General features: G+C 46.4%; 55 non-coding genes across 55 annotated transcripts; all 55 read right to left on the bottom strand.

Moving 5' to 3' along the window:
• Positions 1-282: 282 nt before the first annotated feature.
• On the bottom strand, positions 283-401 carry LOC149396121 (5S ribosomal RNA). Its single transcript, XR_016297673.1, has one exon. It is a non-coding gene; the product is annotated as a 5S ribosomal RNA (ribosomal RNA).
• Positions 402-735: 334 nt separating this feature from the next.
• On the bottom strand, positions 736-854 carry LOC149396120 (5S ribosomal RNA). Its single transcript, XR_016298300.1, has one exon. It is a non-coding gene; the product is annotated as a 5S ribosomal RNA (ribosomal RNA).
• A 333-nt stretch (positions 855-1,187) lies between these two features.
• LOC149396119 (5S ribosomal RNA) lies at positions 1,188-1,306 on the bottom strand. The gene has a single exon (XR_016297644.1). It is a non-coding gene; the product is annotated as a 5S ribosomal RNA (ribosomal RNA).
• Positions 1,307-1,640: 334 nt separating this feature from the next.
• LOC149396118 (5S ribosomal RNA) lies at positions 1,641-1,759 on the bottom strand. Its single transcript, XR_016298289.1, has one exon. It is a non-coding gene; the product is annotated as a 5S ribosomal RNA (ribosomal RNA).
• Positions 1,760-2,092: 333 nt separating this feature from the next.
• Positions 2,093-2,211, bottom strand: LOC149396117 (5S ribosomal RNA). The gene has a single exon (XR_016298640.1). It is a non-coding gene; the product is annotated as a 5S ribosomal RNA (ribosomal RNA).
• Positions 2,212-2,545: 334 nt separating this feature from the next.
• Positions 2,546-2,664, bottom strand: LOC149396116 (5S ribosomal RNA). Its single transcript, XR_016298705.1, has one exon. It is a non-coding gene; the product is annotated as a 5S ribosomal RNA (ribosomal RNA).
• Positions 2,665-2,997: 333 nt separating this feature from the next.
• Positions 2,998-3,116, bottom strand: LOC149396115 (5S ribosomal RNA). The gene has a single exon (XR_016297643.1). It is a non-coding gene; the product is annotated as a 5S ribosomal RNA (ribosomal RNA).
• A 334-nt stretch (positions 3,117-3,450) lies between these two features.
• On the bottom strand, positions 3,451-3,569 carry LOC149396114 (5S ribosomal RNA). The gene has a single exon (XR_016298160.1). It is a non-coding gene; the product is annotated as a 5S ribosomal RNA (ribosomal RNA).
• Positions 3,570-3,902: 333 nt separating this feature from the next.
• LOC149396113 (5S ribosomal RNA) lies at positions 3,903-4,021 on the bottom strand. The gene has a single exon (XR_016298277.1). It is a non-coding gene; the product is annotated as a 5S ribosomal RNA (ribosomal RNA).
• A 334-nt stretch (positions 4,022-4,355) lies between these two features.
• Positions 4,356-4,474, bottom strand: LOC149396112 (5S ribosomal RNA). The gene has a single exon (XR_016297752.1). It is a non-coding gene; the product is annotated as a 5S ribosomal RNA (ribosomal RNA).
• Positions 4,475-4,808: 334 nt separating this feature from the next.
• On the bottom strand, positions 4,809-4,927 carry LOC149396111 (5S ribosomal RNA). Its single transcript, XR_016297761.1, has one exon. It is a non-coding gene; the product is annotated as a 5S ribosomal RNA (ribosomal RNA).
• A 334-nt stretch (positions 4,928-5,261) lies between these two features.
• LOC149396110 (5S ribosomal RNA) lies at positions 5,262-5,380 on the bottom strand. Its single transcript, XR_016298266.1, has one exon. It is a non-coding gene; the product is annotated as a 5S ribosomal RNA (ribosomal RNA).
• Positions 5,381-5,714: 334 nt separating this feature from the next.
• LOC149396109 (5S ribosomal RNA) lies at positions 5,715-5,833 on the bottom strand. The gene has a single exon (XR_016298255.1). It is a non-coding gene; the product is annotated as a 5S ribosomal RNA (ribosomal RNA).
• A 334-nt stretch (positions 5,834-6,167) lies between these two features.
• LOC149396108 (5S ribosomal RNA) lies at positions 6,168-6,286 on the bottom strand. Its single transcript, XR_016297760.1, has one exon. It is a non-coding gene; the product is annotated as a 5S ribosomal RNA (ribosomal RNA).
• A 334-nt stretch (positions 6,287-6,620) lies between these two features.
• LOC149396107 (5S ribosomal RNA) lies at positions 6,621-6,739 on the bottom strand. Its single transcript, XR_016298244.1, has one exon. It is a non-coding gene; the product is annotated as a 5S ribosomal RNA (ribosomal RNA).
• A 334-nt stretch (positions 6,740-7,073) lies between these two features.
• LOC149396106 (5S ribosomal RNA) lies at positions 7,074-7,192 on the bottom strand. Its single transcript, XR_016297923.1, has one exon. It is a non-coding gene; the product is annotated as a 5S ribosomal RNA (ribosomal RNA).
• Positions 7,193-7,526: 334 nt separating this feature from the next.
• LOC149396105 (5S ribosomal RNA) lies at positions 7,527-7,645 on the bottom strand. Its single transcript, XR_016297758.1, has one exon. It is a non-coding gene; the product is annotated as a 5S ribosomal RNA (ribosomal RNA).
• A 334-nt stretch (positions 7,646-7,979) lies between these two features.
• On the bottom strand, positions 7,980-8,098 carry LOC149396104 (5S ribosomal RNA). The gene has a single exon (XR_016298183.1). It is a non-coding gene; the product is annotated as a 5S ribosomal RNA (ribosomal RNA).
• A 334-nt stretch (positions 8,099-8,432) lies between these two features.
• Positions 8,433-8,551, bottom strand: LOC149396103 (5S ribosomal RNA). The gene has a single exon (XR_016298233.1). It is a non-coding gene; the product is annotated as a 5S ribosomal RNA (ribosomal RNA).
• Positions 8,552-8,885: 334 nt separating this feature from the next.
• On the bottom strand, positions 8,886-9,004 carry LOC149396102 (5S ribosomal RNA). The gene has a single exon (XR_016298182.1). It is a non-coding gene; the product is annotated as a 5S ribosomal RNA (ribosomal RNA).
• Positions 9,005-9,338: 334 nt separating this feature from the next.
• On the bottom strand, positions 9,339-9,457 carry LOC149396101 (5S ribosomal RNA). The gene has a single exon (XR_016298222.1). It is a non-coding gene; the product is annotated as a 5S ribosomal RNA (ribosomal RNA).
• Positions 9,458-9,791: 334 nt separating this feature from the next.
• Positions 9,792-9,910, bottom strand: LOC149396100 (5S ribosomal RNA). The gene has a single exon (XR_016298211.1). It is a non-coding gene; the product is annotated as a 5S ribosomal RNA (ribosomal RNA).
• A 334-nt stretch (positions 9,911-10,244) lies between these two features.
• On the bottom strand, positions 10,245-10,363 carry LOC149396099 (5S ribosomal RNA). Its single transcript, XR_016298200.1, has one exon. It is a non-coding gene; the product is annotated as a 5S ribosomal RNA (ribosomal RNA).
• A 334-nt stretch (positions 10,364-10,697) lies between these two features.
• LOC149396098 (5S ribosomal RNA) lies at positions 10,698-10,816 on the bottom strand. Its single transcript, XR_016298189.1, has one exon. It is a non-coding gene; the product is annotated as a 5S ribosomal RNA (ribosomal RNA).
• A 334-nt stretch (positions 10,817-11,150) lies between these two features.
• Positions 11,151-11,269, bottom strand: LOC149396097 (5S ribosomal RNA). The gene has a single exon (XR_016298842.1). It is a non-coding gene; the product is annotated as a 5S ribosomal RNA (ribosomal RNA).
• A 334-nt stretch (positions 11,270-11,603) lies between these two features.
• On the bottom strand, positions 11,604-11,722 carry LOC149396096 (5S ribosomal RNA). The gene has a single exon (XR_016298181.1). It is a non-coding gene; the product is annotated as a 5S ribosomal RNA (ribosomal RNA).
• Positions 11,723-12,056: 334 nt separating this feature from the next.
• LOC149396095 (5S ribosomal RNA) lies at positions 12,057-12,175 on the bottom strand. Its single transcript, XR_016297455.1, has one exon. It is a non-coding gene; the product is annotated as a 5S ribosomal RNA (ribosomal RNA).
• Positions 12,176-12,509: 334 nt separating this feature from the next.
• LOC149396094 (5S ribosomal RNA) lies at positions 12,510-12,628 on the bottom strand. Its single transcript, XR_016298180.1, has one exon. It is a non-coding gene; the product is annotated as a 5S ribosomal RNA (ribosomal RNA).
• Positions 12,629-12,962: 334 nt separating this feature from the next.
• On the bottom strand, positions 12,963-13,081 carry LOC149396093 (5S ribosomal RNA). The gene has a single exon (XR_016297454.1). It is a non-coding gene; the product is annotated as a 5S ribosomal RNA (ribosomal RNA).
• Positions 13,082-13,415: 334 nt separating this feature from the next.
• On the bottom strand, positions 13,416-13,534 carry LOC149396092 (5S ribosomal RNA). Its single transcript, XR_016298179.1, has one exon. It is a non-coding gene; the product is annotated as a 5S ribosomal RNA (ribosomal RNA).
• A 334-nt stretch (positions 13,535-13,868) lies between these two features.
• On the bottom strand, positions 13,869-13,987 carry LOC149396091 (5S ribosomal RNA). Its single transcript, XR_016297765.1, has one exon. It is a non-coding gene; the product is annotated as a 5S ribosomal RNA (ribosomal RNA).
• A 334-nt stretch (positions 13,988-14,321) lies between these two features.
• Positions 14,322-14,440, bottom strand: LOC149396090 (5S ribosomal RNA). Its single transcript, XR_016297757.1, has one exon. It is a non-coding gene; the product is annotated as a 5S ribosomal RNA (ribosomal RNA).
• A 334-nt stretch (positions 14,441-14,774) lies between these two features.
• LOC149396089 (5S ribosomal RNA) lies at positions 14,775-14,893 on the bottom strand. Its single transcript, XR_016298177.1, has one exon. It is a non-coding gene; the product is annotated as a 5S ribosomal RNA (ribosomal RNA).
• Positions 14,894-15,227: 334 nt separating this feature from the next.
• On the bottom strand, positions 15,228-15,346 carry LOC149396088 (5S ribosomal RNA). The gene has a single exon (XR_016298176.1). It is a non-coding gene; the product is annotated as a 5S ribosomal RNA (ribosomal RNA).
• A 334-nt stretch (positions 15,347-15,680) lies between these two features.
• On the bottom strand, positions 15,681-15,799 carry LOC149396087 (5S ribosomal RNA). Its single transcript, XR_016297756.1, has one exon. It is a non-coding gene; the product is annotated as a 5S ribosomal RNA (ribosomal RNA).
• A 334-nt stretch (positions 15,800-16,133) lies between these two features.
• On the bottom strand, positions 16,134-16,252 carry LOC149396086 (5S ribosomal RNA). The gene has a single exon (XR_016298175.1). It is a non-coding gene; the product is annotated as a 5S ribosomal RNA (ribosomal RNA).
• Positions 16,253-16,586: 334 nt separating this feature from the next.
• LOC149396085 (5S ribosomal RNA) lies at positions 16,587-16,705 on the bottom strand. The gene has a single exon (XR_016298197.1). It is a non-coding gene; the product is annotated as a 5S ribosomal RNA (ribosomal RNA).
• A 334-nt stretch (positions 16,706-17,039) lies between these two features.
• Positions 17,040-17,158, bottom strand: LOC149396084 (5S ribosomal RNA). The gene has a single exon (XR_016298178.1). It is a non-coding gene; the product is annotated as a 5S ribosomal RNA (ribosomal RNA).
• Positions 17,159-17,492: 334 nt separating this feature from the next.
• LOC149396083 (5S ribosomal RNA) lies at positions 17,493-17,611 on the bottom strand. The gene has a single exon (XR_016297755.1). It is a non-coding gene; the product is annotated as a 5S ribosomal RNA (ribosomal RNA).
• Positions 17,612-17,945: 334 nt separating this feature from the next.
• LOC149396082 (5S ribosomal RNA) lies at positions 17,946-18,064 on the bottom strand. Its single transcript, XR_016298166.1, has one exon. It is a non-coding gene; the product is annotated as a 5S ribosomal RNA (ribosomal RNA).
• A 334-nt stretch (positions 18,065-18,398) lies between these two features.
• On the bottom strand, positions 18,399-18,517 carry LOC149396081 (5S ribosomal RNA). The gene has a single exon (XR_016297754.1). It is a non-coding gene; the product is annotated as a 5S ribosomal RNA (ribosomal RNA).
• Positions 18,518-18,851: 334 nt separating this feature from the next.
• Positions 18,852-18,970, bottom strand: LOC149396080 (5S ribosomal RNA). Its single transcript, XR_016298174.1, has one exon. It is a non-coding gene; the product is annotated as a 5S ribosomal RNA (ribosomal RNA).
• A 334-nt stretch (positions 18,971-19,304) lies between these two features.
• Positions 19,305-19,423, bottom strand: LOC149396079 (5S ribosomal RNA). Its single transcript, XR_016298155.1, has one exon. It is a non-coding gene; the product is annotated as a 5S ribosomal RNA (ribosomal RNA).
• A 334-nt stretch (positions 19,424-19,757) lies between these two features.
• Positions 19,758-19,876, bottom strand: LOC149396078 (5S ribosomal RNA). Its single transcript, XR_016298196.1, has one exon. It is a non-coding gene; the product is annotated as a 5S ribosomal RNA (ribosomal RNA).
• Positions 19,877-20,210: 334 nt separating this feature from the next.
• On the bottom strand, positions 20,211-20,329 carry LOC149396077 (5S ribosomal RNA). Its single transcript, XR_016298144.1, has one exon. It is a non-coding gene; the product is annotated as a 5S ribosomal RNA (ribosomal RNA).
• Positions 20,330-20,663: 334 nt separating this feature from the next.
• LOC149396076 (5S ribosomal RNA) lies at positions 20,664-20,782 on the bottom strand. The gene has a single exon (XR_016297753.1). It is a non-coding gene; the product is annotated as a 5S ribosomal RNA (ribosomal RNA).
• A 334-nt stretch (positions 20,783-21,116) lies between these two features.
• On the bottom strand, positions 21,117-21,235 carry LOC149396075 (5S ribosomal RNA). The gene has a single exon (XR_016298173.1). It is a non-coding gene; the product is annotated as a 5S ribosomal RNA (ribosomal RNA).
• A 334-nt stretch (positions 21,236-21,569) lies between these two features.
• Positions 21,570-21,688, bottom strand: LOC149396074 (5S ribosomal RNA). The gene has a single exon (XR_016298133.1). It is a non-coding gene; the product is annotated as a 5S ribosomal RNA (ribosomal RNA).
• Positions 21,689-22,022: 334 nt separating this feature from the next.
• LOC149396073 (5S ribosomal RNA) lies at positions 22,023-22,141 on the bottom strand. The gene has a single exon (XR_016298195.1). It is a non-coding gene; the product is annotated as a 5S ribosomal RNA (ribosomal RNA).
• Positions 22,142-22,475: 334 nt separating this feature from the next.
• Positions 22,476-22,594, bottom strand: LOC149396072 (5S ribosomal RNA). The gene has a single exon (XR_016297745.1). It is a non-coding gene; the product is annotated as a 5S ribosomal RNA (ribosomal RNA).
• Positions 22,595-22,928: 334 nt separating this feature from the next.
• On the bottom strand, positions 22,929-23,047 carry LOC149396071 (5S ribosomal RNA). The gene has a single exon (XR_016298917.1). It is a non-coding gene; the product is annotated as a 5S ribosomal RNA (ribosomal RNA).
• Positions 23,048-23,381: 334 nt separating this feature from the next.
• On the bottom strand, positions 23,382-23,500 carry LOC149396070 (5S ribosomal RNA). Its single transcript, XR_016298122.1, has one exon. It is a non-coding gene; the product is annotated as a 5S ribosomal RNA (ribosomal RNA).
• Positions 23,501-23,834: 334 nt separating this feature from the next.
• Positions 23,835-23,953, bottom strand: LOC149396069 (5S ribosomal RNA). Its single transcript, XR_016298194.1, has one exon. It is a non-coding gene; the product is annotated as a 5S ribosomal RNA (ribosomal RNA).
• A 334-nt stretch (positions 23,954-24,287) lies between these two features.
• Positions 24,288-24,406, bottom strand: LOC149396068 (5S ribosomal RNA). The gene has a single exon (XR_016297744.1). It is a non-coding gene; the product is annotated as a 5S ribosomal RNA (ribosomal RNA).
• A 334-nt stretch (positions 24,407-24,740) lies between these two features.
• On the bottom strand, positions 24,741-24,859 carry LOC149396067 (5S ribosomal RNA). The gene has a single exon (XR_016298916.1). It is a non-coding gene; the product is annotated as a 5S ribosomal RNA (ribosomal RNA).
• Positions 24,860-24,889: the final 30 nt, after the last annotated feature.

The following is a 24,889-nucleotide window of genomic DNA, read 5'->3' as shown; positions in this document are numbered from 1 at the left end:
AAGCCATAACTACGTCTTCGGTGCACCAAAAATCACATAAAATATATGAATTCCTAATCACTTTTCGCGATCTTCGCGTTGGGACGGTTTCGGAAGAGTGATCGGCGAAATTCCGATAACGTGAACGGGGAAGGGTAAAATCGTAAATTTCGCCCTCGGTCCGGAATTTCGACTTTCACCAGTGAATTGTAAGCGTAAACGGGCATTTGAACAAGGCTCGGAGCGATTTTTGGTGAAATTCCATCGTTTCGGCCTCCGAAAAAAATAATTCGCAAAAAAAGAGGGATGCAACACGAGGACTTCCCAGGAGGTCACCCATCCTAGTACTACTCTCGCCCAAGCACGTTTAACTTCGGAGTTCTGATGGGATCCGGTGCATTAGTGCTGGTATGATCGCATCCGCAAGCATTAGCGCGCATTATCTATATAAGAATCAACGCCGCGACTCCCAAAAGCCATAACTACGTCTTCGGTGCACCAAAAATCACATAAAATATATGAATTCCTAATTAACTTTTCGCGATCTTCGCGTTGGGACGGTTTCGGAAGAGTGATCGGCGAAATTCCGATAACGTGAACGGGGAAGGGTAAAATCGTAAATTTCGCCCTCGGTCCGGAATTTCGACTTTCACCGGTGAATTGTAAGCGTAAACGGGCATTTGAACAAGACTCGGAGCGATTTTTGGTGAAATTCCATCGTTTCGGCCTCCGAAAAAAATAATTCGCAAAAAAAGAGGGATGCAACACGAGGACTTCCCAGGAGGTCACCCATCCTAGTACTACTCTCGCCCAAGCACGCTTAACTTCGGAGTTCTGATGGGATCCGGTGCATTAGTGCTGGTATGATCGCATCCGCAAGCATTAGCGCGCATTATCTACATAAGAATCAACGCCGCGACTCCCAAAAGCCATAACTACGTCTTCGGTGCACCAAAAATCACATAAAATATATGAATTCCTAATAACTTTTCGCGATCTTCGCGTTGGGACGGTTTCGGAAGAGTGATCGGCGAAATTCCGACAAGGTGAACGGGGGAAGGGTAAAATCGTAAATTTCGCCCTCGGTCGGAATTTCGACTTTCACCGGTGAATTGTAAGCGTAAACGGGCATTTGAACAAGACTCGGAGCGATTTTTGGTGAAATTCAATCGTTTCGGCCTCCGAAAAAAATAATTCGCAAAAAAAGAGGAATGCAACACGAGGACTTCCCAGGAGGTCACCCATCCTAGTACTACTCTCGCCCAAGCACGCTTAACTTCGGAGTTCTGATGGGATCCGGTGCATTAGTGCTGGTATGATCGCATCCGCAAGCATTAGCGCGCATTATCTATATAAGAATCAACGCCGCGACTCCCAAAAGCCATAACTACGTCTTCGGTGCACCAAAAATCACATAAAATATATGAATTCCTAATAACTTTTCGCGATCTTCGCGTTGGGACGGTTTCGGAAGAGTGATCGGCGAAATTCCGACAAGGTGAACGGGGGAAGGGTAAAATCGTAAATTTCACCCTCGGTCCGGAATTTCGACTTTCACCGGTGAATTGTAAGCGTAAACGGGCATTTGAACAAGACTCGGAGCGATTTTTGGTGAAATTCCATCGTTTCGGCCTCCGAAAAAAATAATTCGCAAAAAAAGAGGGATGCAACACGAGGACTTCCCAGGAGGTCACCCATCCTAGTACTACTCTCGCCCAAGCACGCTTAACTTCGGAGTTCTGATGGGATCCGGTGCATTAGTGCTGGTATGATCGCATCCGCAAGCATTAGCGCGCATTATCTACATAAGAATCAACGCCGCGACTCCCAAAAGCCATAACTACGTCTTCGGTGCACCAAAAATCACATAAAATATATGAATTCCTAATAACTTTTCGCGATCTTCGCGTTGGGACGGTTTCAGAAGAGTGATCGGCGAAATTCCGACAAGGTGAACGGGGGAAGGGTAAAATCGTAAATTTCGCCCTCGGTCGGAATTTCGACTTTCACCGGTGAATTGTAAGCGTAAACGGGCATTTGAACAAGACTCGGAGCGATTTTTGGTGAAATTCAATCGTTTCGGCCTCCGAAAAAAATAATTCGCAAAAAAAGAGGAATGCAACACGAGGACTTCCCAGGAGGTCACCAATCCTAGTACTACTCTCGCCCAAGCACGCTTAACTTCGGAGTTCTGATGGGATCCGGTGCATTAGTGCTGGTATGATCGCATCCGCAAGCATTAGCGCGCATTATCTATATAAGAATCAACGCCGCGACTCCCAAAAGCCATAACTACGTCTTCGGTGCACCAAAAATCACATAAAATATATGAATTCCTAATAACTTTTCGCGATCTTCGCGTTGGGACGGTTTCGGAAGAGTGATCGGCGAAATTCCGACAAGGTGAACGGGGGAAGGGTAAAATCGTAAATTTCACCCTCGGTCCGGAATTTCGACTTTCACCGGTGAATTGTAAGCGTAAACGGGCATTTGAACAAGACTCGGAGCGATTTTTGGTGAAATTCCATCGTTTCGGCCTCCGAAAAAAATAATTCGCAAAAAAAGAGGGATGCAACAAGAGGACTTCCCAGGAGGTCACCCATCCTAGTACTACTCTCGTCCAAGCACGCTTAACTTCGGAGTTCTGATGGGATCCGGTGCATTAGTGCTGGTATGATCGCATCCGCAAGCATTAGCGCGCATTATCTATATAAGAATCAACGCCGCGACTCCCAAAAGCCATAACTACGTCTTCGGTGCACCAAAAATCACATAAAATATATGAATTCCTAATAACTTTTCGCGATCTTCGCGTTGGGACGGTTTCGGAAGAGTGATCGGCGAAATTCCGACAAGGTGAACGGGGGAAGGGTAAAATCGTAAATTTCGCCCTCGGTCGGAATTTCGACTTTCACCGGTGAATTGTAAGCGTAAACGGGCATTTGAACAAGACTCGGAGCGATTTTTGGTGAAATTCAATCGTTTTGGCCTCCGAAAAAAATAATTCGCAAAAAAAGAGGAATGCAACACGAGGACTTCCCAGGAGGTCACCCATCCTAGTACTACTCTCGCCCAAGCACGCTTAACTTCGGAGTTCTGATGGGATCCGGTGCATTAGTGCTGGTATGATCGCATCCGCAAGCATTAGCGCGTATTATCTATATAAGAATCAACGCCGCGACTCCCAAAAGCCATAACTACGTCTTCGGTGCACCAAAAATCACATAAAATATATGAATTCCTAATAACTTTTCGCGATCTTCGCGTTGGGACGGTTTCGGAAGAGTGATCGGCGAAATTCCGACAAGGTGAACGGGGGAAGGGTAAAATCGTAAATTTCGCCCTCGGTCCGGAATTTCGACTTTCACCGGTGAATTGTAAGCGTAAACGGGCATTTGAACAAGACTCGGAGCGATTTTTGGTGAAATTCCATCGTTTCGGCCTCCGGAAAAAAGAATTCGCAAAAAAAGAGGGATGCAGCACGAGGACTTCCCAGGAGGTCACCCATCCTAGTACTACTCTCGCCCAAGCACGCTTAACTTCGGAGTTCTGATGGGATCCGGTGCATTAGTGCTGGTATGATCGCATCCGCAAGCATTAGCGCGCATTATCTATATAAGAATCAACGCCGCGACTCCCAAAAGCCATAACTACGTCTTCGGTGCACCAAATATCACATAAAATATATGAATTCTTAATAACTTTTCGCGATCTTCGCGTTGGGACGGTTTCGGAAGAGTGATCGGCGAAATTCCGACAAGGTGAACGGGGGAAGGGTAAAATCGTAAATTTCGCCCTCGGTCGGAATTTCGACTTTCACCGGTGAATTGTAAGCGTAAACGGGCATTTGAACAAGACTCGGAGCGATTTTTGGTGAAATTCCATCGTTTCGGCCTCCGAAAAAAATAATTCGCAAAAAAAGAGGGATGCAACACGAGGACTTCCCAGGAGGTCACCCATCCTAGTACTACTCTCGCCCAAGCACGCTTAACTTCGGAGTTCTGATGGGATCCGGTGCATTAGTGCTGGTATGATCGCATCCGCAAGCATTAGCGCGCATTATCTATATAAGAATCAACGCCGCGACTCCCAAACGCCATAACTACGTCTTCGGTGCACCAAAAATCACATAAAATATATGAATTCCTAATAACTTTTCGCGATCTTCGCGTTGGGACGGTTTCGGAAGAGTGATCGGCGAAATTCCGACTAGGTGAACGGGGGAAGGGTAAAATCGTAAATTTCGCCCTCCGTCCGGAATTTCGACTTTCACCGGTGAATTGTAAGCGTAAACGGGCATTTGAACAAGACTCGGAGCGATTTTTGGTGAAATTCCATCGTTTCGGCCTCCGAAAAAAATAATTCGCAAAAAAAGAGGGATGCAACACGAGGACTTCCCAGGAGGTCACCCATCCTAGTACTACTCTCGCCCAAGCACGCTTCACTTCGGAGTTCTGATGGGATCCGGTGCATTAGTGCTGGTATGATCGCATCCGCAAGCATTAGCGCGCATTATCTATATAAGAATCAACGCCGCGACTCCCAAACGCCATAACTACGTCTTCGGTGCACCAAAAATCACATAAAATATATGAATTCCTAATAACTTTTCGCGATCTTCGCGTTGGGACGGTTTCGGAAGAGTGATCGGCGAAATTCCGACAAGGTGAACGGGGGAAGGGTAAAATCGTAAATTTCGCCCTCCGTCCGGAATTTCGACTTTCACCGGTGAATTGTAAGCGTAAACGGGCATTTGAACAAGACTCGGAGCGATTTTTGGTGAAATTCCATCGTTTCGGCCTACGAAAAAAATAATTCGCAAAAAAAGAGGGATGCAACACGAGGACTTCCCAGGAGGTCACCCATCCTAGTACTACTCTCGCCCAAGCACGCTTAACTTCGGAGTTCTGATGGGATCCGGTGCATTAGTACTGGTATGATCGCATCCGCAAGCATTAGCGCGCATTATCTATATAAGAATCAACGCTGCGACTCCCAAAAGCCATAACTACGTCTTCGGTGCACCAAAAATCACATAAAATATATGAATTCCTAATAACTTTTCGCGATCTTCGCGTTGGGACGGTTTCGGAAGAGTGATCGGCGAAATTCCGACAAGGTGAACGGATGAAGGGTAAAATCGTAAATTTCGCCATCGGTCCGGAATTTCGACTTTCACCGGTGAATTGTAAGCGTAAACGGGCATTTGAACAAGACTCGGAGCGATTTTTGGTGAAATTCCATCGTTTCGGCCTCCGAAAAAAATAATTCGCAAAAAAAGAGGGATGCAACACGAGGACTTCCCAGGAGGTCACCCATCCTAGTACTACTCTCGCCCAAGCACGCTTAACTTCGGAGTTCTGATGGGATCCGGTGCATTAGTGCTGGTATGATCGCATCCGCAAGCATTAGCGCGCATTATCTATATAAGAATCAACGCCGCGACTCCCAAAAGCCATAACTACGTCTTCGGTGCACCAAAAATCACATAAAATATATGAATTCCTAATAACTTTTCGCGATCTTCGCGTTGGGACGGTTTCGGAAGAGTGATCGGCGAAATTCCGACAAGGTGAACGGGGGAAGGGTAAAATCGTAAATTTCGCCCTCGGTCCGGAATTTCGACTTTCACCGGTGAATTGTAAGCGTAAACGGGCATTTGATCAAGACTCGGAGCGATTTTTGGTGAAATTCCATCGTTTCGGCCTCCGAAAAAAATAATTCGCAAAAAAAGAGGGATGCAACACGAGGACTTCCCAGGAGGTCACCCATCCTAGTACTACTCTCGCCCAAGCACGCTTAACTTCGGAGTTCTGATGGGATCCGGTGCATTAGTGCTGGTATGATCGCATCCGCAAGCATTAGCGCGCATTATCTATATAAGAATCAACGCCGCGACTCCCAAAAGCCATAACTACGTCTTCGGTGCACCAAAAATCACATAAAATATATGAATTCCTAATAACTTTTCGCGATCTTCGCGTTGGGACGGTTTCGCAAGAGTGATTGGCGAAATTTCGACAAGGTGAACGGGGGAATTGTAAAATCGTAAATTTCGCCCTCGGTCCGGAATTTCGACTTTCACCGGTGAATTGTAAGCGTAAACGGGCATTTGAACAAGACTCGGAGCGATTTTTGGTGAAATTCCATCGTTTCGGCCTCCGAAAAAAATAATTCGCAAAAAAAGAGGGATGCAACACGAGGACTTCCCAGGAGGTCACCCATCCTAGTACTACTCTCGCCCAAGCACGCTTAACTTCGGAGTTCTGATGGGATCCGGTGCATTAGTACTGGTATGATCGCATCCGCAAGCATTAGCGCGCATTATCTATATAAGAATCAACGCCGCGACTCCCAAAAGCCATAACTACGTCTTCGGTGCACCAAAAATCACATAAAATATATGAATTCCTAATAACTTTTCGCGATCTTCGCGTTGGGACGGTTTCGGAAGAGTGATCGGCGAAATTCCGACAAGGTGAACGGGGGAAGGGTAAAATCGTAAATTTCGCCCTCGGTCCGGAATTTCGACTTTCACCGGTGAATTGTAAGCGTAAACGGGCATTTGAACAAGACTCGGAGCGATTTTTGGTGAAATTCCATCGTTTCGGCCTCCGAAAAAAATAATTCGCAAAAAAAGAGGGATGCAACACGAGGACTTCCCAGGAGGTCACCCATCCTAGTACTACTCTCGCCCAAGCACGCTTAACTTCGGAGTTCTGATGGGATCCGGTGCATTAGTGCTGGTATGATCGCATCCGCAAGCATTAGCGCGCATTATCTATATAAGAATCAACGCCGCGACTCCCAAAAGCCATAACTACGTCTTCGGTGCACCAAAAATCACATAAAATATATGAATTCCTAATAACTTTTCGCGATCTTCGCGTTGGGACGGTTTCGGAAGAGTGATCGGCGAAATTCCGACAAGGTGAACGGGGGAAGGGTAAAATCGTAAATTTCGCCCTCGGTCCGGAATTTCGACTTTCACCGGTGAATTGTAAGCGTAAACGGGCATTTGATCAAGACTCGGAGCGATTTTTGGTGAAATTCCATCGTTTCGGCCTCCGAAAAAAATAATTCGCAAAAACAGAGGGATGCAACACGAGGACTTCCCAGGAGGTCACCCATCCTAGTACTACTCTCGCCCAAGCACGCTTAACTTCGGAGTTCTGATGGGATCCGGTGCATTAGTGCTGGAATGATCGCATCCGCAAGCATTAGCGCGCATTATCTATATAAGAATCAACGCCGCGACTCCCAAAAGCCATAACTACGTCTTCGGTGCACCAAAAATCACATAAAATATATGAATTCCTAATAACTTTTCGCGATCTTCGCGTTGGGACGGTTTCGCAAGAGTGATCGGCGAAATTTCGACAAGGTGAACGGGGGAATTGTAAAATCGTAAATTTCGCCCTCGGTCCGGAATTTCGACTTTCACCGGTGAATTGTAAGCGTAAACGGGCATTTGAACAAGACTCGGAGCGATTTTTGGTGAAATTCCATCGTTTCGGCCTCCGAAAAAAATAATTCGCAAAAAAAGAGGGATGCAACACGAGGACTTCCCAGGAGGTCACCCATCCTAGTACTACTCTCGCCCAAGCACGCTTAACTTCGGAGTTCTGATGGGATCCGGTGCATTAGTACTGGTATGATCGCATCCGCAAGCATTAGCGCGCATTATCTATATAAGAATCAACGCCGCGACTCCCAAAAGCCATAACTACGTCTTCGGTGCACCAAAAATCACATAAAATATATGAATTCCTAATAACTTTTCGCGATCTTCGCGTTGGGACGGTTTCGGAAGAGTGATCGGCGAAATTCCGACAAGGTGAACGGGGGAAGGGTAAAATCGTAAATTTCGCCCTCGGTCCGGAATTTCGACTTTCACCGGTGAATTGTAAGCGTAAACGGGCATTTGAACAAGACTCGGAGCGATTTTTGGTGAAATTCCATCGTTTCGGCCTCCGAAAAAAATAATTCGCAAAAAAAGAGCGATGCAACACGAGGACTTCCCAGGAGGTCACCCATCCTAGTACTACTCTCGCCCAAGCACGCTTAACTTCGGAGTTCTGATGGGATCCGGTGCATTAGTGCTGGTATGATCGCATCCGCAAGCATTAGCGCGCATTATCTATATAAGAATCAACGCCGCGACTCCCAAAAGCCATAACTACGTCTTCGGTGCACCAAAAATCACATAAAATATATGAATTCCTAATAACTTTTCGCGATCTTCGCGTTGGGACGGTTTCGGAAGAGTGATCGGCGAAATTCCGACAAGGTGAACGGGGGAAGGGTAAAATCGTAAATTTCGCCCTCGGTCCGGAATTTCGACTTTCACCGGTGAATTGTAAGCGTAAACGGGCATTTGAACAAGACTCGGAGCGATTTTTGGTGAAATTCCATCGTTTCGGCCTCCGAAAAAAATAATTCGCAAAAAAAGAGGGATGCAACACGAGGACTTCCCAGGAGGTCACCCATCCTAGTACTACTCTCGCCCAAGCACGCTTAACTTCGGAGTTCTGATGGGATCCGGTGCATTAGTGCTGGTATGATCGCATCCGCAAGCATTAGCGCGCATTATCTATATAAGAATCAACGCCGCGACTCCCAAAAGCCATAACTACGTCTTCGGTGCACCAAAAATCACATAAAATATATGAATTCCTAATAACTTTTCGCGATCTTCGCGTTGGGACGGTTTCGGAAGAGTGATCGGCGAAATTCCGACAAGGTGAACGGGGGAAGGGTAAAATCGTAAATTTCGCCCTCGGTCCGGAATTTCGACTTTCACCGGTGAATTGTAAGCGTAAACGGGCATTTGAACAAGACTCGGAGCGATTTTTGGTGAAATTCCATCGTTTCGGCCTCCGAAAAAAATAATTCGCAAAAAAAGAGCGATGCAACACGAGGACTTCCCAGGAGGTCACCCATCCTAGTACTACTCTCGCCCAAGCACGCTTAACTTCGGAGTTCTGATGGGATCCGGTGCATTAGTGCTGGTATGATCGCATCCGCAAGCATTAGCGCGCATTATCTATATAAGAATCAACGCCGCGACTCCCAAAAGCCATAACTACGTCTTCGGTGCACCAAAAATCACATAAAATATATGAATTCCTAATAACTTTTCGCGATCTTCGCGTTGGGACGGTTTCGGAAGAGTGATCGGCGAAATTCCGACAAGGTGAACGGGGGAAGGGTAAAATCGTAAATTTCGCCCTCGGTCCGGAATTTCGACTTTCACCGGTGAATTGTAAGCGTAAACGGGCATTTGAACAAGACTCGGAGCGATTTTTGGTGAAATTCCATCGTTTCGGCCTCCGAAAAAAATAATTCGCAAAAAAAGAGGGATGCAACACGAGGACTTCCCAGGAGGTCACCCATCCTAGTACTACTCTCGCCCAAGCACGCTTAACTTCGGAGTTCTGATGGGATCCGGTGCATTAGTGCTGGTATGATCGCATCCGCAAGCATTAGCGCGCATTATCTATATAAGAATCAACGCCGCGACTCCCAAAAGCCATAACTACGTCTTCGGTGCACCAAAAATCACATAAAATATATGAATTCCTAATAACTTTTCGCGATCTTCGCGTTGGGACGGTTTCGGAAGAGTGATCGGCGAAATTCCGACAAGGTGAACGGGGTAATTGTAAAATCGTAAATTTCGCCCTCGGTCCGGAATTTCGACTTTCACCGGTGAATTGTAAGCGTAAACGGGCATTTGATCAAGACTCGGAGCGATTTTTGGTGAAATTCCATCGTTTCGGCCTCCGAAAAAAATAATTCGCAAAAAAAGAGGGATGCAACACGAGGACTTCCCAGGAGGTCACCCATCCTAGTACTACTCTCGCCCAAGCACGCTTAACTTCGGAGTTCTGATGGGATCCGGTGCATTAGTGCTGGTATGATCGCATCCGCAAGCATTAGCGCGCATTATCTATATAAGAATCAACGCCGCGACTCCCAAAAGCCATAACTACGTCTTCGGTGCACCAAAAATCACATAAAATATATGAATTCCTAATAACTTTTCGCGATCTTCGCGTTGGGACGGTTTCGCAAGAGTGATCGGCGAAATTCCGACAAGGTGAACGGGGGAATTGTAAAATCGTAAATTTCGCCCTCGGTCCGGAATTTCGACTTTCACCGGTGAATTGTAAGCGTAAACGGGCATTTGAACAAGACTCGGAGCGATTTTTGGTGAAATTCCATCGTTTCGGCCTCCGAAAAAAATAATTCGCAAAAAAAGAGGGATGCAACACGAGGACTTCCCAGGAGGTCACCCATCCTAGTACTACTCTCGCCCAAGCACGCTTAACTTCGGAGTTCTGATGGGATCCGGTGCATTAGTGCTGGTATGATCGCATCCGCAAGCATTAGCGCGCATTATCTATATAAGAATCAACGCCGCGACTCCCAAAAGCCATAACTACGTCTTCGGTGCACCAAAAATCACATAAAATATATGAATTCCTAATAACTTTTCGCGATCTTCGCGTTGGGACGGTTTCGGAAGAGTGATCGGCGAAATTCCGACAAGGTGAACGGGGGAAGGGTAAAATCGTAAATTTCGCCCTCGGTCCGGAATTTCGACTTTCACCGGTGAATTGTAAGCGTAAACGGGCATTTGAACAAGACTCGGAGCGATTTTTGGTGAAATTCCATCGTTTCGGCCTCCGAAAAAAATAATTCGCAAAAAAAGAGGGATGCAACACGAGGACTTCCCAGGAGGTCACCCATCCTAGTACTACTCTCGCCCAAGCACGCTTAACTTCGGAGTTCTGATGGGATCCGGTGCATTAGTGCTGGTATGATCGCATCCGCAAGCATTAGCGCGCATTATCTATATAAGAATCAACGCCGCGACTCCCAAAAGCCATAACTACGTCTTCGGTGCACCAAAAATCACATAAAATATATGAATTCCTAATAACTTTTCGCGATCTTCGCGTTGGGACGGTTTCGCAAGAGTGATCGGCGAAATTCCGACAAGGTGAACGGGGGAAGGGTAAAATCGTAAATTTCGCCCTCGGTCCGGAATTTCGACTTTCACCGGTGAATTGTAAGCGTAAACGGGCATTTGAACAAGACTCGGAGCGATTTTTGGTGAAATTCCATCGTTTCGGCCTCCGAAAAAAATAATTCGCAAAAAAAGAGGGATATAACACGAGGACTTCCCAGGAGGTCACCCATCCTAGTACTACTCTCGCCCAAGCACGCTTAACTTCGGAGTTCTGATGGGATCCGGTGCATTAGTGCTGGTATGATCGCATCCGCAAGCATTAGCGCGCATTATCTATATAAGAATCAACGCCGCGACTCCCAAAAGCCATAACTACGTCTTCGGTGCACCAAAAATCACATAAAATATATGAATTCCTAATAACTTTTCGCGATCTTCGCGTTGGGACGGTTTCGGAAGAGTGATCGGCGAAATTCCGACAAGGTGAACGGGGGAAGGGTAAAATCGTAAATTTCGCCCTCGGTCCGGAATTTCGACTTTCACCGGTGAATTGTAAGCGTAAACGGGCATTTGAACAAGACTCGGAGCGATTTTTGGTGAAATTCCATCGTTTCGGCCTCCGAAAAAAATAATTCGCAAAAAAAGAGCGATGCAACACGAGGACTTCCCAGGAGGTCACCCATCCTAGTACTACTCTCGCCCAAGCACGCTTAACTTCGGAGTTCTGATGGGATCCGGTGCATTAGTGCTGGTATGATCGCATCCGCAAGCATTAGCGCGCATTATCTATATAAGAATCAACGCCGCGACTCCCAAAAGCCATAACTACGTCTTCGGTGCACCAAAAATCACATAAAATATATGAATTCCTAATAACTTTTCGCGATCTTCGCGTTGGGACGGTTTCGGAAGAGTGATTGGCGAAATTCCGACAAGGTGAACGGGGGAAGGGTAAAATCGTAAATTTCGCCCTCGGTCCGGAATTTCGACTTTCACCGGTGAATTGTAAGCGTAAACGGGCATTTGAACAAGACTCGGAGCGATTTTTGGTGAAATTCCATCGTTTCGGCCTCCGAAAAAAATAATTCGCAAAAAAAGAGGGATGCAACACGAGGACTTCCCAGGAGGTCACCCATCCTAGTACTACTCACGCCCAAGCACGCTTAACTTCGGAGTTCTGATGGGATCCGGTGCATTAGTGCTGGTATGATCGCATCCGCAAGCATTAGCGCGCATTATCTATATAAGAATCAACGCCGCGACTCCCAAAAGCCATAACTACGTCTTCGGTGCACCAAAAATCACATAAAATATATGAATTCCTAATAACTTTTCGCGATCTTCGCGTTGGGACGGTTTCGGAAGAGTGATCGGCGAAATTCCGACAAGGTGAACGGGGGAAGGGTAAAATCGTAAATTTCGCCCTCGGTCCGGAATTTCGACTTTCACCGGTGAATTGTAAGCGTAAACGGGCATTTGAACAAGACTCGGAGCGATTTTTGGTGAAATTCCATCGTTTCGGCCTCCGAAAAAAATAATTCGCAAAAAAAGAGCGATGCAACACGAGGACTTCCCAGGAGGTCACCCATCCTAGTACTACTCTCGCCCAAGCACGCTTAACTTCGGAGTTCTGATGGGATCCGGTGCATTAGTGCTGGTATGATCGCATCCGCAAGCATTAGCGCGCATTATCTATATAAGAATCAACGCCGCGACTCCCAAAAGCCATAACTACGTCTTCGGTGCACCAAAAATCACATAAAATATATGAATTCCTAATAACTTTTCGCGATCTTCGCGTTGGGACGGTTTCGGAAGAGTGATCGGCGAAATTCCGACAAGGTGAACGGGGGAAGGGTAAAATCGTAAATTTCGCCCTCGGTCCGGAATTTCGACTTTCACCGGTGAATTGTAAGCGTAAACGGGCATTTGAACAAGACTCGGAGCGATTTTTGGTGAAATTCCATCGTTTCGGCCTCCGAAAAAAATAATTCGCAAAAAAAGAGGGATGCAACACGAGGACTTCCCAGGAGGTCACCCATCCTAGTACTACTCACGCCCAAGCACGCTTAACTTCGGAGTTCTGATGGGATCCGGTGCATTAGTGCTGGTATGATCGCATCCGCAAGCATTAGCGCGCATTATCTATATAAGAATCAACGCCGCGACTCCCAAAAGCCATAACTACGTCTTCGGTGCACCAAAAATCACATAAAATATATGAATTCCTAATAACTTTTCGCGATCTTCGCGTTGGGACGGTTTCGGAAGAGTGATCGGCGAAATTCCGACAAGGTGAACGGGGGAAGGGTAAAATCGTAAATTTCGCCCTCGGTCCGGAATTTCGACTTTCACCGGTGAATTGTAAGCGTAAACGGGCATTTGAACAAGACTCGGAGCGATTTTTGGTGAAATTCCATCGTTTCGGCCTCCGAAAAAAATAATTCGCAAAAAAAGAGCGATGCAACACGAGGACTTCCCAGGAGGTCACCCATCCTAGTACTACTCTCGCCCAAGCACGCTTAACTTCGGAGTTCTGATGGGATCCGGTGCATTAGTGCTGGTATGATCGCATCCGCAAGCATTAGCGCGCATTATCTATATAAGAATCAACGCCGCGACTCCCAAAAGCCATAACTACGTCTTCGGTGCACCAAAAATCACATAAAATATATGAATTCCTAATAACTTTTCGCGATCTTCGCGTTGGGACGGTTTCGGAAGAGTGATCGGCGAAATTCCGACAAGGTGAACGGGGGAAGGGTAAAATCGTAAATTTCGCCCTCGGTCCGGAATTTCGACTTTCACCGGTGAATTGTAAGCGTAAACGGGCATTTGAACAAGACTCGGAGCGATTTTTGGTGAAATTCCATCGTTTCGGCCTCCGAAAAAAATAATTCGCAAAAAAAGAGGGATGCAACACGAGGACTTCCCAGGAGGTCACCCATCCTAGTACTACTCACGCCCAAGCACGCTTAACTTCGGAGTTCTGATGGGATCCGGTGCATTAGTACTGGTATGATCGCATCCGCAAGCATTAGCGCGCATTATCTATATAAGAATCAACGCCGCGACTCCCAAAAGCCATAACTACGTCTTCGGTGCACCAAAAATCACATAAAATATATGAATTCCTAATAACTTTTCGCGATCTTCGCGTTGGGACGGTTTCGCAAGAGTGATCGGCGAAATTCCGACAAGGTGAACGGGGGAATTGTAAAATCGTAAATTTCGCCCTCGGTCCGGAATTTCGACTTTCACCGGTGAATTGTAAGCGTAAACGGGCATTTGAACAAGACTCGGAGCGATTTTTGGTGAAATTCCATCGTTTCGGCCTCCGAAAAAAATAATTCGCAAAAAAAGAGGGATGCAACACGAGGACTTCCCAGGAGGTCACCCATCCTAGTACTACTCTCGCCCAAGCACGCTTAACTTCGGAGTTCTGATGGGATCCGGTGCATTAGTACTGGTATGATCGCATCCGCAAGCATTAGCGCGCATTATCTATATAAGAATCAACGCCGCGACTCCCAAAAGCCATAACTACGTCTTCGGTGCACCAAAAATCACATAAAATATATGAATTCCTAATAACTTTTCGCGATCTTCGCGTTGGGACGGTTTCGGAAGAGTGATCGGCGAAATTCCGACAAGGTGAACGGGGGAAGGGTAAAATCGTAAATTTCGCCATCGGTCCGGAATTTCGACTTTCACCGGTGAATTGTAAGCGTAAACGGGCATTTGAACAAGACTCGGAGCGATTTTTGGTGAAATTCCATCGTTTCGGCCTCCGAAAAAAATAATTCGCAAAAAAAGAGCGATGCAACACGAGGACTTCCCAGGAGGTCACCCATCCTAGTACTACTCTCGCCCAAGCACGCTTAACTTCGGAGTTCTGATGGGATCCGGTGCATTAGTGCTGGTATGATCGCATCCGCAAGCATTAGCGCGCATTATCTATATAAGAATCAACGCCGCGACTCCCAAAAGCCATAACTACGTCTTCGGTGCACCAAAAATCACATAAAATATATGAATTCCTAATAACTTTTCGCGATCTTCGCGTTGGGACGGTTTCGGAAGAGTGATCGGCGAAATTCCGACAAGGTGAACGGGGGAAGGGTAAAATCGTAAATTTCGCCCTCGGTCCGGAATTTCGACTTTCACCGGTGAATTGTAAGCGTAAACGGGCATTTGAACAAGACTCGGAGCGATTTTTGGTGAAATTCCATCGTTTCGGCCTCCGAAAAAAATAATTCGCAAAAAAAGAGCGATGCAACACGAGGACTTCCCAGGAGGTCACCCATCCTAGTACTACTCTCGCCCAAGCACGCTTAACTTCGGAGTTCTGATGGGATCCGGTGCATTAGTGCTGGTATGATCGCATCCGCAAGCATTAGCGCGCATTATCTATATAAGAATCAATGCCGCGACTCCCAAAAGCCATAACTACGTCTTCGGTGCACCAAAAATCACATAAAATATATGAATTCCTAATAACTTTTCGCGATCTTCGCGTTGGGACGGTTTCGCAAGAGTGATCGGCGAAATTTCGACAAGGTGAACGGGGGAATTGTAAAATCGTAAATTTCGCCCTCGGTCCGGAATTTCGACTTTCACCGGTGAATTGTAAGCGTAAACGGGCATTTGAACAAGACTCGGAGCGATTTTTGGTGAAATTCCATCGTTTCGGCCTCCGAAAAAAATAATTCGCAAAAAAAGAGGGATGCAACACGAGGACTTCCCAGGAGGTCACCCATCCTAGTACTACTCTCGCCCAAGCACGCTTAACTTCGGAGTTCTGATGGGATCCGGTGCATTAGTACTGGTATGATCGCATCCGCAAGCATTAGCGCGCATTATCTATATAAGAATCAACGCCGCGACTCCCAAAAGCCATAACTACGTCTTCGGTGCACCAAAAATCACATAAAATATATGAATTCCTAATAACTTTTCGCGATCTTCGCGTTGGGACGGTTTCGGAAGAGTGATCGGCGAAATTCCGACAAGGTGAACGGGGGAAGGGTAAAATCGTAAATTTCGCCCTCGGTCCGGAATTTCGACTTTCACCGGTGAATTGTAAGCGTAAACGGGCATTTGAACAAGACTCGGAGCGATTTTTGGTGAAATTCCATCGTTTCGGCCTCCGAAAAAAATAATTCGCAAAAAAAGAGCGATGCAACACGAGGACTTCCCAGGAGGTCACCCATCCTAGTACTACTCTCGCCCAAGCACGCTTAACTTCGGAGTTCTGATGGGATCCGGTGCATTAGTGCTGGTATGATCGCATCCGCAAGCATTAGCGCGCATTATCTATATAAGAATCAACGCCGCGACTCCCAAAAGCCATAACTACGTCTTCGGTGCACCAAAAATCACATAAAATATATGAATTCCTAATAACTTTTCGCGATCTTCGCGTTGGGACGGTTTCGGAAGAGTGATCGGCGAAATTCCGACAAGGTGAACGGGGGAATTGTAAAATCGTAAATTTCGCCCTCGGTCCGGAATTTCGACTTTCACCGGTGAATTGTAAGCGTAAACGGGCATTTGAACAAGACTCGGAGCGATTTTTGGTGAAATTCCATCGTTTCGGCCTCCGAAAAAAATAATTCGCAAAAAAAGAGGGATGCAACACGAGGACTTCCCAGGAGGTCACCCATCCTAGTACTACTCTCGCCCAAGCACGCTTAACTTCGGAGTTCTGATGAGATCCGGTGCATTAGTACTGGTATGATCGCATCCGCAAGCATTAGCGCGCATTATCTATATAAGAATCAACGCCGCGACTCCCAAAAGCCATAACTACGTCTTCGGTGCACCAAAAATCACATAAAATATATGAATTCTTAATAACTTTTCGCGATCTTCGCGTTGGGACGGTTTCGGAAGAGTGATCGGCGAAATTCCGACAAGGTGAACGGGGGAAGGGTAAAATCGTAAATTTCGCCCTCGGTCCGGAATTTCGACTTTCACCGGTGAATTGTAAGCGTAAACGGGCATTTGAACAAGACTCGGAGCGATTTTTGGTGAAATTCCATCGTTTCGGCCTCCGAAAAAAATAATTCGCAAAAAAAGAGGGATGCAACACGAGGACTTCCCAGGAGGTCACCCATCCTAGTACTACTCTCGCCCAAGCACGCTTAACTTCGGAGTTCTGATGGGATCCGGTGCATTAGTGCTGGTATGATCGCATCCGCAAGCATTAGCGCGCATTATCTATATAAGAATCAACGCCGCGACTCCCAAAAGCCATAACTACGTCTTCGGTGCACCAAAAATCACATAAAATATATGAATTCCTAATAACTTTTCGCGATCTTCGCGTTGGGACGGTTTCGCAAGAGTGATCGGCGAAATTTCGACAAGGTGAACGGGGGAATTGTAAAATCGTAAATTTCGCCCTCGGTCCGGAATTTCGACTTTCACCGGTGAATTGTAAGCGTAAACGGGCATTTGAACAAGACTCGGAGCGATTTTTGGTGAAATTCCATCGTTTCGGCCTCCGAAAAAAATAATTCGCAAAAAAAGAGGGATGCAACACGAGGACTTCCCAGGAGGTCACCCATCCTAGTACTACTCTCGCCCAAGCACGCTTAACTTCGGAGTTCTGATGGGATCCGGTGCATTAGTACTGGTATGATCGCATCCGCAAGCATTAGCGCGCATTATCTATATAAGAATCAACGCCGCGACTCCCAAAAGCCATAACTACGTCTTCGGTGCACCAAAAATCACATAAAATATATGAATTCCTAATAACTTTTCGCGATCTTCGCGTTGGGACGGTTTCGGAAGAGTGATCGGCGAAATTCCGACAAGGTGAACGGGGGAAGGGTAAAATCGTAAATTTCGCCCTCGGTCCGGAATTTCGACTTTCACCGGTGAATTGTAAGCGTAAACGGGCATTTGAACAAGACTCGGAGCGATTTTTGGTGAAATTCCATCGTTTCGGCCTCCGAAAAAAATAATTCGCAAAAAAAGAGGGATGCAACACGAGGACTTCCCAGGAGGTCACCCATCCTAGTACTACTCTCGCCCAAGCACGCTTAACTTCGGAGTTCTGATGGGATCCGGTGCATTAGTGCTGGTATGATCGCATCCGCAAGCATTAGCGCGCATTATCTATATAAGAATCAACGCCGCGACTCCCAAAAGCCATAACTACGTCTTCGGTGCACCAAAAATCACATAAAATATATGAATTCCTAATAACTTTTCGCGATCTTCGCGTTGGGACGGTTTCGCAAGAGTGATCGGCGAAATTTCGACAAGGTGAACGGGGGAATTGTAAAATCGTAAATTTCGCCCTCGGTCCGGAATTTCGACTTTCACCGGTGAATTGTAAGCGTAAACGGGCATTTGAACAAGACTCGGAGCGATTTTTGGTGAAATTCCATCGTTTCGGCCTCCGAAAAAAATAATTCGCAAAAAAAGAGGGATGCAACACGAGGACTTCCCAGGAGGTCACCCATCCTAGTACTACTCTCGCCCAAGCACGCTTAACTTCGGAGTTCTGATGGGATCCGGTGCATTAGTACTGGTATGATCGCATCCGCAAGCATTAGCGCGCATTATCTATATAAGAATCAACGCCGCGACTCCCAAAAGCCATAACTACGTCTTCGGTGCACCAAAAATCACATAAAATATATGAATTCCTAATAACTTTTCGCGATCTTCGCGTTGGGACGGTTTCGGAAGAGTGATCGGCGAAATTCCGACAAGGTGAACGGGGGAAGGGTAAAATCGTAAATTTCGCCCTCGGTCCGGAATTTCGACTTTCACCGGTGAATTGTAAGCGTAAACGGGCATTTGAACAAGACTCGGAGCGATTTTTGGTGAAATTCCATCGTTTCGGCCTCCGAAAAAAATAATTCGCAAAAAAAGAGCGATGCAACACGAGGACTTCCCAGGAGGTCACCCATCCTAGTACTACTCTCGCCCAAGCACGCTTAACTTCGGAGTTCTGATGGGATCCGGTGCATTAGTGCTGGTATGATCGCATCCGCAAGCATTAGCGCGCATTATCTATATAAGAATCAACGCCGCGACTCCCAAAAGCCATAACTACGTCTTCGGTGCACCAAAAATCACATAAAATATATGAATTCCTAATAACTTTTCGCGATCTTCGCGTTGGGACGGTTTCGGAAGAGTGATCGGCGAAATTCCGACAAGGTGAACGGGGGAAGGGTAAAATCGTAAATTTCGCCCTCGGTCCGGAATTTCGACTTTCACCGGTGAATTGTAAGCGTAAACGGGCATTTGAACAAGACTCGGAGCGATTTTTGGTGAAATTCCATCGTTTCGGCCTCCGAAAAAAATAATTCGCAAAAAAAGAGGGATGCAACACGAGGACTTCCCAGGAGGTCACCCATCCTAGTACTACTCTCGCCCAAGCACGCTTAACTTCGGAGTTCTGATGGGATCCGGTGCATTAGTGCTGGTATGATCGCATCCGCAAGCATTAGCGCGCATTATCTATATAAGAATCAACGCCGCGACTCCCAAAAGCCATAACTACGTCTTCGGTGCACCAAAAATCACATAAAATATATGAATTCCTAATAACTTTTCGCGATCTTCGCGTTGGGACGGTTTCGGAAGAGTGATCGGCGAAATTCCGAAAAGGTGAACGGGGGAATTGTAAAATCGTAAATTTCGCCCTCGGTCCGGAATTTCGACTTTCACCGGTGAATTGTAAGCGTAAACGGGCATTTGAACAAGACTCGGAGCGATTTTTGGTGAAATTCCATCGTTTCGGCCTCCGAAAAAAATAATTCGCAAAAAAAGAGGGATGCAACACGAGGACTTCCCAGGAGGTCACCCATCCTAGTACTACTCTCGCCCAAGCACGCTTAACTTCGGAGTTCTGATGAGATCCGGTGCATTAGTACTGGTATGATCGCATCCGCAAGCATTAGCGCGCATTATCTATATAAGAATCAACGCCGCGACTCCCAAAAGCCATAACTACGTCTTCGGTGCACCAAAAATCACATAAAATATATGAATTCTTAATAACTTTTCGCGATCTTCGCGTTGGGACGGTTTCGGAAGAGTGATCGGCGAAATTCCGACAAGGTGAACGGGGGAAGGGTAAAATCGTAAATTTCGCCCTCGGTCCGGAATTTCGACTTTCACCGGTGAATTGTAAGCGTAAACGGGCATTTGAACAAGACTCGGAGCGATTTTTGGTGAAATTCCATCGTTTCGGCCTCCGAAAAAAATAATTCGCAAAAAAAGAGGGATGCAACACGAGGACTTCCCAGGAGGTCACCCATCCTAGTACTACTCTCGCCCAAGCACGCTTAACTTCGGAGTTCTGATGGGATCCGGTGCATTAGTGCTGGTATGATCGCATCCGCAAGCATTAGCGCGCATTATCTATATAAGAATCAACGCCGCGACTCCCAAAAGCCATAACTACGTCTTCGGTGCACCAAAAATCACATAAAATATATGAATTCCTAATAACTTTTCGCGATCTTCGCGTTGGGACGGTTTCGCAAGAGTGATCGGCGAAATTTCGACAAGGTGAACGGGGGAATTGTAAAATCGTAAATTTCGCCCTCGGTCCGGAATTTCGACTTTCACCGGTGAATTGTAAGCGTAAACGGGCATTTGAACAAGACTCGGAGCGATTTTTGGTGAAATTCCATCGTTTCGGCCTCCGAAAAAAATAATTCGCAAAAAAAGAGGGATGCAACACGAGGACTTCCCAGGAGGTCACCCATCCTAGTACTACTCTCGCCCAAGCACGCTTAACTTCGGAGTTCTGATGGGATCCGGTGCATTAGTACTGGTATGATCGCATCCGCAAGCATTAGCGCGCATTATCTATATAAGAATCAACGCCGCGACTCCCAAAAGCCATAACTACGTCTTCGGTGCACCAAAAATCACATAAAATATATGAATTCCTAATAACTTTTCGCGATCTTCGCGTTGGGACGGTTTCGGAAGAGTGATCGGCGAAATTCCGACAAGGTGAACGGGGGAAGGGTAAAATCGTAAATTTCGCCCTCGGTCCGGAATTTCGACTTTCACCGGTGAATTGTAAGCGTAAACGGGCATTTGAACAAGACTCGGAGCGATTTTTGGTGAAATTCCATCGTTTCGGCCTCCGAAAAAAATAATTCGCAAAAAAAGAGCGATGCAACACGAGGACTTCCCAGGAGGTCACCCATCCTAGTACTACTCTCGCCCAAGCACGCTTAACTTCGGAGTTCTGATGGGATCCGGTGCATTAGTGCTGGTATGATCGCATCCGCAAGCATTAGCGCGCATTATCTATATAAGAATCAACGCCGCGACTCCCAAAAGCCATAACTACGTCTTCGGTGCACCAAAAATCACATAAAATATATGAATTCCTAATAACTTTTCGCGATCTTCGCGTTGGGACGGTTTCGGAAGAGTGATCGGCGAAATTCCGACAAGGTGAACGGGGGAAGGGTAAAATCGTAAATTTCGCCCTCGGTCCGGAATTTCGACTTTCACCGGTGAATTGTAAGCGTAAACGGGCATTTGAACAAGACTCGGAGCGATTTTTGGTGAAATTCCATCGTTTCGGCCTCCGAAAAAAATAATTCGCAAAAAAAGAGGGATGCAACACGAGGACTTCCCAGGAGGTCACCCATCCTAGTACTACTCTCGCCCAAGCACGCTTAACTTCGGAGTTCTGATGGGATCCGGTGCATTAGTGCTGGTATGATCGCATCCGCAAGCATTAGCGCGCATTATCTATATAAGAATCAACGCCGCGACTCCCAAAAGCCATAACTACGTCTTCGGTGCACCAAAAATCACATAAAATATATGAATTCCTAATAACTTTTCGCGATCTTCGCGTTGGGACGGTTTCGCAAGAGTGATCGGCGAAATTTCGACAAGGTGAACGGGGGAATTGTAAAATCGTAAATTTCGCCCTCGGTCCGGAATTTCGACTTTCACCGGTGAATTGTAAGCGTAAACGGGCATTTGAACAAAACTCGGAGCGATTTTTGGTGAAATTCCATCGTTTCGGCCTCCGAAAAAAATAATTCGCAAAAAAAGAGGGATGCAACACGAGGACTTCCCAGGAGGTCACCCATCCTAGTACTACTCTCGCCCAAGCACGCTTAACTTCGGAGTTCTGATGAGATCCGGTGCATTAGTACTGGTATGATCGCATCCGCAAGCATTAGCGCGCATTATCTATATAAGAATCAACGCCGCGACTCCCAAAAGCCATAACTACGTCTTCGGTGCACCAAAAATCACATAAAATATATGAATTCCTAATAACTTTTCGCGATCTTCGCGTTGGGACGGTTTCGGAAGAGTGATCGGCGAAATTCCGACAAGGTGAACGGGGGAAGGGTAAAATCGTAAATTTCGCCCTCGGTCCGGAATTTCGACTTTCACCGGTGAATTGTAAGCGTAAACGGGCATTTGAACAAGACTCGGAGCGATTTTTGGTGAAATTCCATCGTTTCGGCCTCCGAAAAAAATAATTCGCAAAAAAAGAGGGATGCAACACGAGGACTTCCCAGGAGGTCACCCATCCTAGTACTACTCTCGCCCAAGCACGCTTAACTTCGGAGTTCTGATGAGATCCGGTGCATTAGTGCTGGTATGATCGCATCCGCAAGCATTAGCGCGCATTATCTATATAAGAATCAACGCCGCGACTCCCAAAAGCCATAACTATGTCTTCGGTGCACCAAAAATCACATAAAATATATGAATTCCTAATAACTTTTCGCGATCTTCGCGTTGGGACAGTTTCGGAAGAGTGATCGGCGAAATTCCGACAAGGTGAACGGGGGAAGGGTAAAATCGTAAATTTCGCCCTTGGTCCGGAATTTCGACTTTCACCGGTGAATTGTAAGCGTAAACGGGCATTTGAACAAGACTCGGAGCGATTTTTGGTGAAATTCCATCGTTTCGGCCTCCGAAAAAAATAATTCGCAAAAAAAGAGGGATGGAACACGAGGACTTCCCAGGAGGTCACCCATCCTAGTACTACTCTCGCCCAAGCACGCTTAACTTCGGAGTTCTGATGGGATCCGGTACATTAGTGCTGGTATGATCGCATCCGCAAGCATTAGCGCGCATTATCTATATAAGAATCAACGCCGCGACTCCCAAAAGCCATAACTACGTCTTCGGTGCGCCAAAAATCACATAAAATATATGAATTCCTAATAACTTTTCGCGATCTTCGCGTTGGGACGGTTTCGGAAGAGTGATCGGCGAAATTCCGACAAGGTGAACGGGGGAAGGGTAAAATCGTAAATTTCGCCCTCGGTCCGGAATTTCGACTTTCACCGGTGAATTGTAAGCGTAAACGGGCATTTGAACAAGACTCGGAGCGATTTTTGGTGAAATTCCATCGTTTCGGCCTCCGAAAAAAATAATTCGCAAAAAAAGAGGGATGCAACACGAGGACTTCCCAGGAGGTCACCCATCCTAGTACTACTCTCGCCCAAGCACGCTTAACTTCGGAGTTCTGATGGGATCCGGTGCATTAGTGCTGGTATGATCGCATCCGCAAGCATTAGCGCGCATTATCTATATAAGAATCAACGCCGCGACTCCCAAAAGCCATAACTACGTCTTCGGTGCACCAAAAATCACATAAAATATATGAATTCCTAATAACTTTTCGCGATCTTCGCGTTGGGACGGTTTCGCAAGAGTGATCGGCGAAATTTCGACAAGGTGAACGGGGGAATTGTAAAATCGTAAATTTCGCCCTCGGTCCGGAATTTCGACTTTCACCGGTGAATTGTAAGCGTAAACGGGCATTTGAACAAAACTCGGAGCGATTTTTGGTGAAATTCCATCGTTTCGGCCTCCGAAAAAAATAATTCGCAAAAAAAGAGGGATGCAACACGAGGACTTCCCAGGAGGTCACCCATCCTAGTACTACTCTCGCCCAAGCACGCTTAACTTCGGAGTTCTGATGAGATCCGGTGCATTAGTACTGGTATGATCGCATCCGCAAGCATTAGCGCGCATTATCTATATAAGAATCAACGCCGCGACTCCCAAAAGCCATAACTACGTCTTCGGTGCACCAAAAATCACATAAAATATATGAATTCCTAATAACTTTTCGCGATCTTCGCGTTGGGACGGTTTCGGAAGAGTGATCGGCGAAATTCCGACAAGGTGAACGGGGGAAGGGTAAAATCGTAAATTTCGCCCTCGGTCCGGAATTTCGACTTTCACCGGTGAATTGTAAGCGTAAACGGGCATTTGAACAAGACTCGGAGCGATTTTTGGTGAAATTCCATCGTTTCGGCCTCCGAAAAAAATAATTCGCAAAAAAAGAGGGATGCAACACGAGGACTTCCCAGGAGGTCACCCATCCTAGTACTACTCTCGCCCAAGCACGCTTAACTTCGGAGTTCTGATGAGATCCGGTGCATTAGTGCTGGTATGATCGCATCCGCAAGCATTAGCGCGCATTATCTATATAAGAATCAACGCCGCGACTCCCAAAAGCCATAACTACGTCTTCGGTGCACCAAAAATCACATAAAATATATGAATTCCTAATAACTTTTCGCGATCTTCGCGTTGGGACAGTTTCGGAAGAGTGATCGGCGAAATTCCGACAAGGTGAACGGGGGAAGGGTAAAATCGTAAATTTCGCCCTCGGTCCGGAATTTCGACTTTCACCGGTGAATTGTAAGCGTAAACGGGCATTTGAACAAGACTCGGAGCGATTTTTGGTGAAATTCCATCGTTTCGGCCTCCGAAAAAAATAATTCGCAAAAAAAGAGGGATGGAACACGAGGACTTCCCAGGAGGTCACCCATCCTAGTACTACTCTCGCCCAAGCACGCTTAACTTCGGAGTTCTGATGGGATCCGGTACATTAGTGCTGGTATGATCGCATCCGCAAGCATTAGCGCGCATTATCTATATAAG

The sequence above is a fragment of the Urtica dioica genome, chromosome 5 (assembly GCF_054948205.1).
Source record: "Urtica dioica subsp. dioica isolate 48M chromosome 5, U.dioica_male_clone48M_v1_H2, whole genome shotgun sequence".
NCBI classification, from domain to species: Eukaryota; Viridiplantae; Streptophyta; class Magnoliopsida; order Rosales; family Urticaceae; genus Urtica; species Urtica dioica.
The sequence above is the reverse complement of the archived record's forward strand: the minus strand, read 5'-3'. Positions and strand labels throughout refer to the sequence as shown.